Source organism: Tursiops truncatus, chromosome X (assembly GCF_011762595.2).
Source record: "Tursiops truncatus isolate mTurTru1 chromosome X, mTurTru1.mat.Y, whole genome shotgun sequence".
NCBI lineage: Eukaryota > Metazoa > Chordata > Mammalia > Artiodactyla > Delphinidae > Tursiops > Tursiops truncatus.
The window spans coordinates 34,295,336-34,307,958 of NC_047055.1; positions in this window are offsets into that span (position 1 = coordinate 34,295,336).

Genomic DNA, 12,623 nt, shown 5'->3' on the forward strand with positions numbered 1-12,623 from the left:
TTTCTCTGGAACTCTCTCTCTTGACCAGTACTCTATCCTGTGATCTCTAGCTGCCTTGCTTTCCCTGTACTCTTATCTCTATCTCATCACAGGGAGTCTACCAGGCTCTGCCTCAGTTTCCTCTCCCTATACTATGGACTGGAAACTCTCTGAAGGCAGTAATCTTGGACAATCATAGAATTCTCCTCACTTGTTTCTTATCTTCAGAGATAACTGTCCTTCACTGCTGATGTCCAGAGACCTGAAAACCATTGTGTCATATGTTTCATCTCATCTTTTGGTTGCTTCAAGTGCAAGGTCAAATTCAGCCCCTGTTATTACATTTTGGCCAGAAGTAGATGTCCCTGCATGACATATTTTTAAGTTTAATCTGCATTATTAACATTTTCTCCATCATTTCTTTTTCTTTCCAGTTACTTGAAGTATAATTAGTTATCATTTAAATTTAGACCATCAACAAAACAATAAATCTAGCCCTGTTTTATAGCATTTTGCCAATTTGCGTGGTGGTGTAAATACTCTCACTATGGCCAATTTTAAGCTACTAATGTGTAATAGTTCCACCATTGAGATAAAATAGATATAAATATCCTCAAGAGTATAGATTACACTAAAATATAGTAAAGTAACTAAGAAGTGATGAGTTTTAAGTAATAATTTGTTTTTAAAATAATTTATTTAATTGTAAGTTGATATAATTTAACTTTTAATAATAGCTATATTTAAAAACCAGCTTTAAAAATTCCTGATAATTTAACAATCAGTTCTAGTGAGATAGTATGAGCCATCTGCAGTACACTACTGCCTCTATCACTATGAAAAAGACAGATTAGAATCACTGTGAAAGCATCACTATAAAGCGGTGTGCAAGGAGCAGAATTCATCTACCTAGGAACAGGTGTGCAACCTCCCTGCTCACCAAGGGTGTTAGGCCACCCTAACAAATATTGTACATAAAGCAAACCTTTTCCTCTCAAGAATAAAAACAGCTATCCTCAAAATTACATCATTAAAAGTTCATTAGTATGGGTCTTAAAGTCTTTTCAATTTCTAAGAATCCCCTTTCAAAATGGCAAGGTATTTCCTGTTAGTGGTAATACATTAAGCCTTTTAATCAGCTAACACCTTTATGGATGTCAGGCAGCTAAGTGAGAAAAAGGCTCTGTGACATTGGCCCATAGGCTCTGTGCTTAGCACAGGTAGTGGGGTTAGATTTGAGAGAGAAATAAAAAAGGGAAAGTACAAATATCCTCCCAAACTGCCTTTTTCAGTCTTTCAGAAGGTCAGCTCCAGTGTATCTGCATGTGGGACTGCATAAAAGACTAGCCAGTAGCTTCTCCTATCTTGGACTGACTACCTACAATACTAGCAGAGAACACTATATGAGCTGCTGACCAGTCTGTATTGCCCATCCCCTAAAGAACATTCTTATATTAGGGAAAACAAATGAAAGAAGAAAATGACAACAAAACCATCCATAAACTTCAAACGTTTAAAATACCTTTACAAAATAAAATAAAATACCTTTACAATAGTAACCATATATCAAAGCTAGGAATGTCCAGTGGTTCATGTAAGTGAAGAAAAGAAATACTGTAATGAGAAGCCAGAGAAAAATGAGGAAGAATTTGCTATCAGAAACCAGGTTTGTCATGAAATTATCATTTTTTATTTCAGTTCAAAATAATATTTTTTCTCAGGATTAAAAAATAAAATTATAAATTATTGATGTACAATAGCTCACTAATAAACATGTAGAATATATGCAATCTTTTTAACACCTTTGAGGAGGAAGAGTACTAAGAGCAGAGGTTCAATCAAGTTGGCAGAGTAAGAGGATATGGAGCTCACCTCCCACCCTTGAACATATCAAAACTATATCCACACGTGGAACAATTCTCAATGAAAGCTAACTGGAAACTGGCAAAAACACTCCTGTACAACCAAATGTGTATAAGGATGATCCCACATAGGACCACAATAGGTAACTGTTTTACCTAAATTCATAGAGGCAGAGAAACTTAAGCAAAATGAAAAGACAGAAGAACTGCTCTTAAATGAAGGAGCAAGAGAAAAACTCCCTGAAAATACAAATAATGAAACAGAAACAAACAATTTACCTGATAAAGAATTCAAAGCATTGGTAATATGAATGTTAACTGAATTAGGAAAAAGAATAGATGAACACAGTGAGAATTTTAACAAGAAACTAGAAACTATAAAAAAGAGCCAATCAGAAATGAAGAATTCAATAACCGAAAAAAAACACATTAGAAGGAATGAATAGCACACTAAGTGATACAGCAGAATGCATAAGTGATCTGGAAGACAGAATGATGGAAATCACCCGATCAGAACAGCAAAAAGAAAAAAACAAATCTTAAAAATGAAAACAGTTTAAGAAATCTCTGGGAAAAATTGAGTCTACCAACATTCACCTTATAGGGGTCCCAAAGGAGAAGAGAGAGAGAAGGGGATTAAAATGTATTTGAGGAAATTATGTGTGAAAACTCCCCAAACCTGAAGAAGGAAACAGATATCCAGGTACAGGAATCACAGAGAGTCCCAAACAAGATGAACCCAAACAGACCCACACCAAGACATATCATAATTAAAATGGCAACGTTAAAGATATAGAAAGGATTCTAAAGGCAGCAAGAGAAACACAGTCATATACAAGGGAATTCCCATAAGGTTATCAGCTGATTTTTTCTGCAGAAGCTTTTCAGGATGGAAGGGAGTGGCATGATATATGTAAAGTGTTGAAAGGGAAAAACCTGCAACTTGGGAATCTCTACCCAGCATGATTATAATTTAGAATTGAAAGAGAGATAAAGAACTTCTCAGAGAAACAAAAACTAAGAGTTAATATTAACCTACTCTAAAAGAAATGTTAGAGTCTTCACTACATGGAAAAGAAAAGGCTATAATAAGAAGAGACTATAGGGCCTTCCCTGGTGGTGCAGTGGTTAAGAATCCGCCTGCCAATGCAGGGGACACAGGTTCGAGCCCTGGTCCGGGAAGATCCCACATGCTGAAGAGCAATGAAGCCCATGTGCCACAACTACTGAGCCTGCACTCTAGAGCCCACGAGCCACAACTACTGAAGCCTACGTGCCACAACTACTGAGCCCATACGCCTAGAGCCCATGCTCCTCAACAAGAGAAGCCACTGCAATGAGAAGCCCGCAAACCACAATGAAGAGTAGCCCCTGCTCGCTGCAACTAGAGAAAGCCACTGTGCAGCAATGAAGACCCAATGCAGCCAAAAGTAAATAAATTAAATAAATTAATTTAAAAAAAAGTAAGAGACTATAGGAAAGGAAAAATCCCACTCATAAAGACAAATATAAAGGCTGAGGATCAACTGCTTAAATATGGTAGTAGGAAGACTAAAGGAAAAATTGTAAAGCATCTATAACTATAATAAAGAGTGAAGGAACAGACATGAAGATGTAAAATATGATACCAAAACCAGACCTGAAACCCTGAAACTCCTAGAGGAGAACATAGGCAGAACACTCTTTGACATAAATCGTAGCAATATTTTTTGAATCTGTTTCCTAAGGCAAAAGAAATAAAAGCAAAAATAAACAAATGGGGCTGAATTAAACTTAAAAGCTTTTGCACAGGAAAGAAGACCATCGACAAAATGAAAAGATGACCTAGGGAATGGAAGAAAATATTTGCAAATGATATGACCAAAAAGGGGTTAATATCCAAAACACATAAACAAGGGAGATGCAAGAGGGAGGAAATATGGGGATATATGTATAGCTGATTCATTTTGTTATAAAGCAGAAACTAACACACCAATGTAAAGCAATTATACTCCAATAAAGATGTTAAAAAAATACATAAACAGCTCATACAATTCAACATCAAGGAAACAAAACAACCCAATTTAAAAATGGGCAGAAAACCCGAACAGACATTTTTCCAAAGAACACATACATATGGCCAACATGTACATGAAAAGATGTTCAACATTGCTATTAATCAGAGAAATGCAAATTAAAATCATAATGAGATACCACCCCACACCTGTCAGAATGGCTATCATCAAAAAGACCACAAATAACAAATGTCAGTGAGGATGTAGAAGAAGCAAAACCCTTGTACACTGTTGGTAGGAATGTAAAGCGGTGCAGCCAATGTGGAAAACAGTATGGAGTTCCTAAAAAAACTAAAGATAGAACTACCATATGATCCAGAAATTCCACTCCTGGGTATATATCCAAAGAAAACAAAAACATTAATTCAAAAAGATATATGTACCCCAATGTTCATAGCAGCACTATTTACAATAGCCAAGACATGGAAGCAACCCAAGTGCCCATCAACAGATGAATGGATAAAGAAGATGTGCTATATATATATATATATATATATATATATATATATATATATATATATATATATAATGGAATATTACTCAGCCATAAAAAATAATGACATTCTACCATTTGCAGCAACATGGATGGACTTAGAGAATATTATGCTCAGTTAAATAAGTCAGACAGAGAAAGACAAATACTGTATGATATCACTTATATGTGGAATCTAAAAAATAAAACAAACAAATGTATATAGGAAACAGAAACAGACTCACAGGTATAGAAAACAAACTAGAGGTTACCATCAGGGAGAGGGAAAGGGAAAGGGGCAAGATAGGGGTATGGGATTAAGAGATACACTATTATGTATAAGATAGATAAGCAACAAGGATATATTGTACAGCACAGGAAATTATAGCCATTATTTTGTTATAATAACTTTTAATGGAATATAATCTATAAAAATACTGAATCACTAAGTTATATACCTGAAACTAATATAATATTGTACCTCAACTATACTTTAATTTTTAAAAAAAGTGCTGAAAGCAAGATCAAGCCCCTCTCACTATAAATCAACAATTCCTGTACAAAGCTATTAGGCCCTTCCACCAAGCATGCCTTGCAAATTCCCAGTCAACTACATGGAGTTTCAAGGGACAGACAGTACTGACTCCCTCCCACAATAAAAAAAATAAAGTATCACTCCCCTAAGTCACCCAATAAAGCCTCCTCATTTCCTCCTAACCCTATACCCAGGGCAACTTGTCAATGCCTACCATGAGTGGAGTCTAGTATTAGATGTATGACTCCAGAAAGAAATACGTAGAATCTACCTATCCCCATCTGCACAGCTATTGGAATGTGAATGTCTTTTTGAGATTTTTAAATTTTTTCCGAGTTAAGAAGAAACCAAAGTGGATGTCTTAGTCAGCTCGGGCAGCCATAACAAAATACCACAGACTGGGTGACTTAAACAACAGAAATTTATTTCTCACAGCTTTGGAGGCTGAAAAGTCCAAGATCAAGGGGTTGGCCAGTTGGGTGTCTGGCAAAAGCTTTCTTTTTGGCTTGCAGGTGGTGCCTTCTCACTGTATCCTGACAGTGGAGACAGCAAGAGAACTCCCTGATGTCTCTTGTTATAAGGGCACCAATCCTATCAGGGTCCCACCCTCATGACCCCATTTAACCTGAACTACTTCCTTACTCCAAATACAGTCACCTTGGGGGTTAGGGCTTCAATATATGAATTTGGGGGAACATAATTCAGTCCACAGCAAAGAGGAAGGTTTCTGTCACTAAAAAGGTTTATAAACATGGTCCAACTTGATAAAGAGCCCAAGGGCAGAATCCTCTATGAAGCTCAACTGAAACATGGTGGCTCTGTTCTCAAAAACAATGTGAAGTACAGCCCTGGGATGGAATGCAGAGGTAAAATTCACATGAAGGGTCTTGCTTTAATCAATGTATTTCATAGAGTATTCCTTCATTTCTCCATTTTACACTGAATGGACCAAGAAGTGGGGAAAGCACAGAACATGGAATCAGAGGACTTGGGTTATAATCCTGTCTCTGCCATTTACTAATCCATGGGTTTTAGAGCAAATTATTAATTTCTGTGGTGTTAGAAAATATTCATCTAGTTAAAAAGGTAACAGCTCTGTGAAATAGGCAAGGGTAAGTGAAAGAATTGAATGAGATAATGTATGTAAAAGAACTTTGTAATCATAAAACCTTAGATAGATGTCAGGGACCATTAAACTAAAGGGAGAGCTTAATAGCCTCCTGACTCAGAGACACATTTCATCTCAGAGAGATAATGCCAAGAGGGACCTTTTTAATCAGGATACTAGTATTAGAGGAAATTTGAGGATAAATAAAAGTCCCACACTGCACAGTAAGTTGAAAATATAACTTACAGAACTGCTTAGTATAAGTAGTATAGGATGACTAGTTACACAAATAACACTAAAAAAGTGTTCTGATCAACTGATGTTCATCACACTATGGTTCCACAAATCACTGATGTTCTTTAGGTGGCACCAAGGTGTTATGCTACAAAAATCAATCTGTGGCAGTCATTTATTGATTTGCAGAAACAATTTAATCCATGGGGAGAATTTTCTCCATTTCAAGTTTTTCAGTCACAAATTCCTCTTAATCCTTTAGTGACTGCTGGCAGATAGCATAACAAATTAACCTGTAGCAAAAGAACACCTAGGAAAGCATATCAGGTGTCATCAATGGCTTGCTTTTATCCATTTGTGCTCATATAATTAGGTCTGCACTTTAAACTGCTAGCAAAAATTCCCTGTAGTCATATGATGGTATGAAGCACACTGTCTCAATCCCACCTGTAAAAGCCACTTTCCCACTAGGGAAATAGGTGGGGGAAAGGGCAGGAGATGTAAGACAGGGTAATTGCAACCTGAGGCAGTCTTGGAGGCAGAAAATTCTGAAAAGAAGTTGGCAGCCAAAAAGAACACAGTTCACATTAGCATTTAATCCAGAGAGCAAGGTGTGGATAGAATGGGTAGCTGGGAGAACAGACAGCACGAGAGAACAGGGCTTGAGCTGAGTAAGGAGATGAAGGATTTGCTGAGCAGAGCTTTAGTATGTGTTAGCATGTTCCTCTATTTACATGGTGCTCAGAGCATCTTGAGGTAATGGATGCAAATTCTTTAAGAAGTTAGATTAAATTTATGGAAATATTTTATAGGGTTCACAGAGAGCATCCTGATTTCCAGGTGATCTGCTATCCAGATCTGAGGAGCACTAAGGTTAAATTGTAAATGACAAAGCCATAGGGGATCATTAACAGGCAATAGAGATACTCTGGCAATAGTCAGTTCTTGGAAGGGGCACAATGGAGGAAAACCCTCTTCTAACAACACAGTCTTTGGAATCTCTATTAGAAGAACGGTCTTGGGCTGGTTCCCTTATGATGGAAACCATGAGGACTCATTAAGATGGCTCTCAGCAGTATAACTGTTATTTCTGGGAATCAGCCCTCAAGACGCTGTGGGCACAGACCTCAGAAAATCAGAGGAACCCCATCTTTGGGTCCTATTCTATTCTACCTTAGGCATACAGACATATAGTATTGGGCTGACCCGAATGTCAAAGGAAGAGGTGATTCAATCTGGATTATCTAGTTTATTTCATCTATAAAAACAGACCAAACTAGTAATTTTCTCAAACTTCCTTTCTTTTAGCCTGAATCATCCTCTTGTCCTATCTTTATGGAGTAAACACATGGTTAACTGATAAATGTGCCCCTCACTTGACGCTGTATCTAACCCAGTGGTCTCTAAGTATCATAAATGTGGCTAATACTATGTAAACATTTATTGTTTTAATACATAGTTGATTTTAGGGCTGGCATTGATCTTAGAAATCACTTTTTTTGTCTTTGTCTTCCTTATTTCACAGAAAAGGAAACAGACACAAAGAAGAGGAAATGTGACTTGTTCAAGTTCATACTTCAAATTAGTGGAAGAGCTGAGATTAGAATCCAGGTCTCCTAATTCCCAGGACACTACTCTTTAAACGGCACCATTTTACACATATAGGTATGTACCATTATTTCCAGGTAAGTTCCCTGACAATTTTCATCTTTTGTTTTGAAATTGTACTCTTGTAACATTTCAAGTCCTAATCTTGTATGCTGGGACAAGCAGGGAGGTGGAGAACTAATCAACTTTTCAGGAAATAGATCCTTGTACAAAAGTAAAACCCTCTCGGTAACAACAAGGGTGACTTGGTCTTATAGATCCCAATATGCAAAAGGAGAAAGTTACAAAACAGTCACACTGAAGGAGATTGCATTATAAGGGGATACTCAGCAGAACTTCTTGAGTACATTTATGCACTTAAGATTACTTGGCAAAACCTTCTGGGACAGAGAAAGTTAAAATAAGAGCCAGTGCCAGATGAAGACCAAGAAGAAGGCAAAATAAGCATCTTTGAAGTAAAATGGAAGTCATGAAGAAATAGGATATGTTTGACAGAAACTCAGTTTACCATGAAAATGTCACGGCCCTAGTAACCAGCCTAGTGAAGAGCCTTCCTCAATCACATGGATAGCAGCACTGCCACTTTTCTAGTCACTAAGGCTTAAACTTGGATCTCATCTTGAGGTTTTTCTATACCTCACCTCCTAAAGTCTATCCATTACCAAGTCCTGTTTTTCCTTCCTTTGAAATAACTCTAAAATTCTTCTCTTCTTCTCCATTTGACTGCCAGCAATCTATTGATACATGGGACTCCATTATCTTATGGAAATAGTCCCATTCTCTCCTACTCTAATTTACCATTTGTACAGCCATAGGAGTCACCTTATAACATACAGCTTTCTTGATCACATTCTGTTTAAGAACCTAGACTGACTCCCCAATGCCCATAAGATCAAGTCCTAGCTTCTCAACCATATATTCATATCCGCCAACAAACGAGTCCAGTTTACCTACTCCTACATACTTCTTTCTCCTCCCAAATACGGCCATGCCCAAGACAGTGCCAATTCCCACCCTTGGCTTCTATCCCCACCCGATATATAACAGAGGTATTCTCCCGCCTCCCACATCTGCCTGTCTAAATCCCACCCAGCCTTTAAGATTCAGCTCGGGTTCTACCTCTTCTGCATATCTTTCCTAACCACCTCACAATAATTCCAGTTAAACTTGATCTTTACAATTTTAATTAGTACCAGCTATACTCAAGGCACTGATCTCCTCGCTTCTTAAGAAATGAAAAAAAAAACTAACAGGTAAAATTTGGACCCATTTAATAAAGTCCTGCTCTGAAACAGAGAGATGGACAAATGTTCATATAGCCTTTGATGTCTGTTACTATGGAGAATGCCAAACCATCAGTTGAAGGGTTCCCCAAACTTTCTTCCTTCCAAAATGAAAGTAACATCTATTGGAACATCCAAACTGCACTTCATTCATGACACATTACCCATTTGTTACACTATGTGAGAATTTTAGAATATGTGAGAGGTAACTTTGGATCATCAATTATACATTATACATGAGAAATCTGAGGTCCATTTCTATTTCTTGTGCTTTCTGATGTTTTCTTTCCCTTTAGAAAACCACTGATGATAAATTACTAAAACAATTTTAGAAAGAAGTTCAGCAGTATGTATCTTTAAAAATGCTCCTGGCTTTTGACCCAGTAATTTGACTTCTGAGAAGTTGAGCAAATAACCTTGAATATATATATATAAATCTTTATGTACAAAAGTATCTATCACCACTTTATTTATAACAGTAGAGATAAATGGAAGAAACCTAAGTATCCCCAACTGGAGACTATGGTATACCTGATCTGACCCAATGAAATATTATGTAGCCATTTAACATGATATTTTAACATATGATGGCATGAAACATACTGTGTCAGTGTCACCTAGCAGAGCCACTTCCCCATGAGGGAAATTGGTGGTGGGAAGGGCAGGAGTTTTAAAAAGTGTTATTACAGATAATGATGTGTGGGGAATTCTTACAAAATATTAACTGAAGAAAACTGGATAGAAAATGTACATAAAAGATGAACTCATTTAAAATGCATGAGGGGGAAGACTGGAAATTTTTCCTTATCTTAAGCCACATTGTTTGATTTTTTATGAGAATTCATGATTTGCTGGTTTAAGTAAATTTTTTGCAATTTCTATTTTAAAATAATTTCAGACACATAGAAAAGTTGTAAGAACAGTCCAATGAACTCCTGTGTACTCTTCACCTATATTCCCTAATTGTTAGCATAAAAAACTTGTAAAGAAGTCCCTCTGCCCCATTTTAAGAGGATTTGGTCAATAAGCTCCTATGTGAACATTGCCACTTTAGATTCCAAAGTGCAGGGGTAACAGAAAGGGGACACTCATTTCTCATAGCCTATGGGATCTGGGATGAAAGCCAACCCCAAGACTAATAATCAGATGCAAGACTTTTAACCAATTACGCTGCATATTATTTGCTGTAATCAGTGTCATCCCATTCTTCCTTTCCCTTGACTACTTCAAGGAACATCATGCAGACAATGTGATAGAGTGTTGAACAACAGATTTAAACTCTCCCATGTAGCTCAGTGACTTGAGGGAGACAAATATATATTTTTCGCTTGTGTCTTCACTCTAGAGAAAATGAAAAGCATTGATTTAATCCAGCTGCCAGCGGATCTACATAACTTCCCTGGACTTTGAAGAGAAGTGAAAAAGAGTTGAAGACCTTACAAAAATAAAAACACCATGTGCCCATAGCCATCAAAATGCATTATGCAAATGAAAGTACCCATATTTTAACATAGATATTGTATATTTCTATCCAGAATTTGGAAGAATTCTCTGTATTACAGATATTTTAGAGGTGGAAGAGATATTTGGGTCATCCAGCACTGTGCAATAGAACTTCCTGTAATGATGAAGATGTTCTATATCTGTGCTGTCCAATATGGTAGCCATGAGTCACCTCTGGTTATTAAGTGCTCGAAATGTACCTGATGCAACTATAGAACTGAATTTTAATTTTATTTCATTTTAATTCATCTAAATTTAAAGAGCCACATGTAGCTAGTGACTACTGTACCGGACAGTGGAGATCTAGACCCTTTATCACTCTAAGTAGTTCCCCTCATCTTAGTGCACTTTCCCTGATAATCACATCCACTCCTAACAGCTCCAGTTACCACTTATAATGATGGTACTCAATCTTGGCTGCATGTTGCATTCACCTGGGGATCTGTTTTAAATGTCAGTGTGTATGTGGGGAGAGGTGGGGGGTATTGTGACCGAAGCATGAGTGGTTTTTAAAAGCTCCTCAAGTGATTCTAATGTGCAGCCAGTGTGGAGAACCTTTGATCAATATGCTGATGACTCCCAATTCTATATCACCAGATCCCAATGCTGTGCTCCACATGCTGACTGGATCTCTCCTTCCTGATGTCCAGAAAAATAATAAACACCTCAAACACCAACATATCAAAATAGGACACCATTACGTCCATTGCCCTCCCCCAAATCCTTCAAACTATAATTACTGGACTTACTTCTGACATTTTGCTATTTGTTTTCCATATGTCTTATATATAGTTTTTGTTCCTCAATTCATTATGGCCTTTTTTTGTGTCTGATTTTTTGTAGTGTATCATTTTGATTCACTTCTCATTTCTTATTCTATATATGTTTTTAGTTATTTTCTTAGTGGTTACTTTGGGGATTACAATTAACATCTTCAGTTTATAGCAAGCTAGTTTGAATTAATAATAACTTAGCTTCAATAATATAAAAAATTCTTTTCCTATGCAGCTCCATCCCTCCTCCTCTATGTTGTTATTGTCACAACTTACATCTCTATATATTGTGTGCCCATTAACATGGAATTATAATTTTTGTTCTATGTATTTGTATTCTAAATCATAAAGAAAAAAAAGAAAACTTCCAAACCAAAAGTACAATAATAGTGGCTTTTATACTTAGCTATGTAGTTACCTCTACCCGTGTTCTTTATTTCTTCATATGACTTTGAATTACTATCTAGCCTGAAGGATTCCATTTAGGATTTCTTATAAGACAGGTTTACTGGCAATGAACTTCCTCAGCTTTTGTTTATCTGGGAATGTCTTAAGTTCACCTTAATTTTTAAAGGGTAGTTTTGCAGGATATCAAATTTTGGTTGAGAGGTTTTTCTTTTTTTCTTTCAACACTTTAAATATATCAACCCACTGCCTCCTGGCCTCCATGGTTTCTGAAGAGAAATTGGCTGTTAATTTTTATTAGGATCCCTTGTCTGTGACCAGTTGCTTCTCTCTCTGCTTTCCTGATTCTCTCTTTATCTTTGTCATTTGACAGTTTGATTATGTGTCTTGGTGTGGAATTTCTTTGAGTTTAACCTTCTTGGAATTTGTTCACCTTCTTTGAGATGTAGATTCATGTATTTCCTCAAATTTTGGAAGTATTTGGCCATTATTTCCTCAAATATACTTTCTGCCACTTTCTCTTTCTCCTCTCCTTCTAGGACTCCCATTATGCATCTGTTGGTATACTTGATAGTGTCTCACATACTTATGATGTCCTATTCATTTCTCTTCATTCTTTTTTATTTTCTGATCCTCAGACTAGAAAATTTCAATGTATATATCTTCAGTTTCATTAATTCTTTCTTCTACTTTCTCAAATCTGCTGTTCTGCATTTGGCTAACACTGCTGGGGAGGCTACTCCAACTCTGAGAAAATTCCAAGAGGTGTAAAAAAAAAAAAAAAGGCAATCCTCTGAGCTGATTCCT